The sequence below is a fragment of the Haliotis rubra genome, unplaced genomic scaffold, assembly GCF_003918875.1.
Source record: "Haliotis rubra isolate DU_JTF1 unplaced genomic scaffold, ASM391887v1 Scf542, whole genome shotgun sequence".
In the NCBI taxonomy this organism is placed as follows: domain Eukaryota; kingdom Metazoa; phylum Mollusca; class Gastropoda; order Lepetellida; family Haliotidae; genus Haliotis; species Haliotis rubra.
Genome location: NW_025767238.1, coordinates 367569 through 372049, shown reverse-complemented (window position 1 = coordinate 372049; position 4481 = coordinate 367569). Strand labels below are relative to the sequence as shown.

General features: G+C 37.7%; 1 long non-coding RNA gene across 1 annotated transcript; it reads right to left on the bottom strand.

Moving 5' to 3' along the window:
* Positions 1 to 546: 546 nt before the first annotated feature.
* Positions 547 to 4481, bottom strand: LOC124253504. Its single transcript, XR_006892224.1, has 3 exons — positions 4470 to 4481; positions 1776 to 1836; positions 547 to 626 (listed from the first exon to the last, which is right to left on the bottom strand). It is a non-coding gene; the product is annotated as an uncharacterized LOC124253504 (long non-coding RNA).

The window sequence follows — 4481 nt, the reverse complement described above, 5'->3', positions numbered from 1 at the left end:
TCTGAACACAAGTAAGATATCGTTTCAGGCTTCCCTGGCTCGCTTAGCACTCACAAACATAACCCATTTAGCACGAACTGCGGGGTCCTGTGGAAATCTGTGCATGGGGACACCATCGCCCGACCCTAGGAGCAATTGGCGACAAAGCAGCGATTAGGCATGTAAAATTCGTTGATGTCGAGAAATCATCAAAATGATGGCGTGCTACACATTTTCTATACAACTAACTGAAAATCGTTCCTCATATGGCGTCACTGCAGTGCTCTGGCGACAGAGTTCACGTAACCTGTCTGTGGTTTTCGTTGGTGAGAGGAAGCGAGGCGACTTTTGGCCACTTTTAATCGCTTTCGGTATTAATTAACCACAAGTTTTTAAAGAATAAATTTGGTGTTCCGCATAAGACTAACCACAAATCTTTCATATGTAATGGTTAAAGAGTAACAAAAACAAAGTTTAGTGGTTCTTTAACCTGACCAATTTATGAAAAGAAAGTGAAAAACAACAGTTCACAGGCAATGGACTCCATCAACAAGCTGACCTCCGTCCACCCCTCACTGACCTGAGATGAGCTCTGTGAACCAGTAGATACAGGGTAGAAGCATGTAGTGGAACACGAAGATGCTCAACTGAAACACAGGAGGATTACCAATAAGCCCTTGACACTTTGGTTGTGAGTGAGTGAGTGAGTAGTGAGTGGTGAGTGAGTGAGTGAGTGAGTGAGTGAGTGAGTTTTATGCCACATTCAGCAATATTCCAGCAATATGGCAGTGGTGTGTAAATAATCGAGTCAGGACCAGACAATCAAGTGATCAGCAGCATGAGCATCAATCTACACTATTGGGATACGATGACATGTGTCAACCAAGTCAGTGAGTCTGACCACCGGATCCTGTTAGCCGCCTCTTGCGACAAGCATGGGTTACTGAAGATCTATTCTAACCCAGATCTATTCTAACCCAGATCTTCACGGGTCTTGGTTGTGTTTAAATCAATATTTAAAACAATTAGTAACTTTATGAAGTCATTCATAATCCAGTTGTACATTTCCGTTTAAGACAAATTTACAAGGACAAATTTTTTTGGGCAAAATATGAGGCCTCATTGGCCAAATTGTAGCAAGTTCAAAATCAATATAGAATGAACAAGTGTCATTCACATTCAGATCGCAGGATATCTTCAGACATCTGTTTAGTACCACAGCTATACGCGAGTGAGTGAGTGAGTGAGTGGTGTTACCAGAGGCCCAGATAAGCTGCCTATCCGGGGTAAAATATGCATATAAAATTTCCAATTACGTATTGAAAAATAATTGTTGCGTACCAATTACGCAATTTAAATGTTAGATACACAAATAGTTTAAAACAAATGCATACGGAATATATTTATAAAAATCGCTTGCGTAATAAAAAAGACATCGATTGCTATCAAGTTGTACTGTTAGTATAGGACTAGTGTTGTACTGTCAGTATTGGATATGTGATTTTTTTATGAAATCATTTCCATTATATTTAAGTTGGTTTTGATTAGGTATGACATAAGGCAGAACATACCTGCTTAGTAAACTTACTCAATGACATAATACTTAGGTGAGTAAAATGACTGAAATACGCACACATTTGAAAGCTGTGGGTAACGGAAAATGAAATACCCACTCAACATTCATAATACCCACTCCACAAAACTACAGTGGGTACAGTACCCACATGAGCTAAATCTTATCTGGAGCTCTGGTTACGATATTTTAGTTATCTCCCTTATAGTAATGTTGTTCTTACCCAGCAGACGCCACCATTCCATGCACAGCACATAAATATTCGATTTGTTACTCTGGGAACGCTGCAAACAAAAAGAAAAAAACCATCTCAAGGCATGGAATGAATAAATGAATTATGCCAGGGTATCTGATAAAAGTCCACTTTCTCATACAAAGACAACATAACTTTTATTGTTAAGAGTTGATGACTGGGATGAGATTCTTAGTTATAAAAAAATTAGTTCACTCCGTGATTTTCCTTTTTTTCTCTCATTATTATTGGCTCAATGTTAATATTGGCAGAACATATCGCTATCAATAGGTTATAGAGTCAGTTTCCTTAGCAACACTCTCTGCCATTTATTCACCTCATGGTTCTTAATAAAAACTCTCACAAATTAATAACCTCTCCATCTTGTGTCCCAGCCCCTGGTTATCTAAAACTCAACAGGTGCTCGATCATTAGGGGTGGCTATTGAGAGGGAAACAACTACTGCGATAGTCTATTGCAACCAAAAGGTTTTTTCCCTTGAATTGTCTCATTTGAAGTCATTTCCCAAACGAATGTATAGTTTATATGAAAAAAAAGAAGTTGTTTCAGTCTCTTTTGATAACTGACAAGAAACTTGAAACCTAGATCGAGTAAACAGTTAAAACATAAACTTATTTAACATATGTTATATTTGGGATTTCACTTTGTTAGTAAAGTACAGATACTATAGTACTGTCGGAAATAGAAAAAAACTGTATTTTCTCATTTATCTCTACAATTTGTGGAGTTGATATGTGCAAGTGTGAAATATCTCTTAAACTAAGTTCGGCCTAAATACAGTCTCAATGGTAGGGACACAAGAAACGTAGAAAAAGGACTTTACTGAGGAGAGATTAGTGCAGAAATGAGCAATGCGATTTTTTTCTAAGTCCAAAACGAATTATTTGGAACAGACCATGGCTGTATGCAAATTAGTGTGCGAACGATATTGTATTATAAAGGACACTTTTTAAGTGACCAATTTGAAATTAGACGTAGCTTCATTATAAACGATAGCTGACGTAAAAAATAATTACTTTCATGCTGAAACTATTAAGGATGTAGCTACCATGGAGTCTCACTGTCACTATAAAAAGAAACAGATAGGTGGGTTCATCTCAAAAGCAAAACCTGGTCGGGTGTCGCAGACGATCATTTGGGTCGGGCTTGGGGATAGAGATAACAGCTAAGATACGATAGGTTAATTATACTGGGGAAGTACACGGCATGTCATAACAATTTACAAATAATATCCAGTCCTGTCGATCTTCGCGATCGGGTGGTCATGCCACCTATATATTTTGAGACATTTAATACGATGCATTTCTGTGGTTATCAGGTATCAAACTCTTTTACATATCTCAACATAAACTTTATGAAAGAAAGACACTTTAGCTGTTAATCAATAGATGAGGCATAGTAAACACACATGAAAAAGCACGAAATATCTTTGAGATGACCCCTTGGGTGTCTGTAGGCAGCACATGCATTTCATGCCAGGTGAGTCATCGTCATACCTGGCTGAGCGACCTAATTGCCATCTATAGTCTGATCTATTGTTTTCAGCAGCTATTCGCATTTTTTCTAAGTTTTGCCCGATTTTACGAGTAAAAATGCTTTTCTGGATATCCTATTACGCATCCCACTGAATGCCAAGTTAGGCCGAAGTGGGTTATTTTGATATGTAGCTATTTGCAGTTGTGTACATTTTAGGGATACAGAGTAAGAGCCTAAAAACAGGGTTTTTTTTCTATTTCCGACAGTACTATAGTACTTTTGGGGTTGAGTCCCGTCCGGGATTCAAACCAACACCCACAGTGTCAGGCACCTATTCGCCAGCACACAAAGTCAAACGCCTTGACCGCTCAACCACCGCGGCTTCCACTTCAGATTACTTGGTGTAATCCCAAATATTACATATGTTACATTTGACCACTTTCTAAAATGGCATTGTGTATTTCATAAACTTATTGTTAATCACAATTTCAAACTGTGAGTCACATGTCGTGTTTGCCGCCATGTTTGTTTCAGCAGATAACTCTATCTCAAAGTGAACAAATCTGGTACTTCCTGTATTTTGCACTGAGCATTATCAACAGAAGTCAATTACTAAACACATACTATCGATGCATCGACAGTTTTTCGTTTCTACCATTGATTAATTGCTATCAGAGACTCAACAATTGCAATCCATCAATAGTTTGATGCATCGTTACAGCACTATCGATCATTGTTTGGAAATCAGACTTCAATATGTTTTCAGATTCAAAGATGGTACAAAGATTTTTAATGATAAATAAATTATCAACAAAAGTTCAACTTCCAAGATTATACAGAATAATACCTAATTTCTTGAATGTCAAAAGCACAGCTTATCAGCTCCAACAGCAGAGAGATTAGTGATGTCAGTTAATTGTGACATCATACAAGGGTCTGCAAAGCATTGTGATGTAATTTCATAGAAGTGATATCTCTGAAGAGACATCACATGACCCAAGCAATATTTCCTGTGGGAAGATACATCTTTAATTCCTCAGATCTGATACACCTTGGTGTTTGTGAATAATTTAGAACACTCACAAAGCATGGAGTCGTCACTGCACTCTACTTATCTTGATGACTAAGCAAATATTGTTTCCCTTGTAAACTTGACAAGATCAAAATCAAAAGTGATAACTGTCTTACTGTTCTTTGACC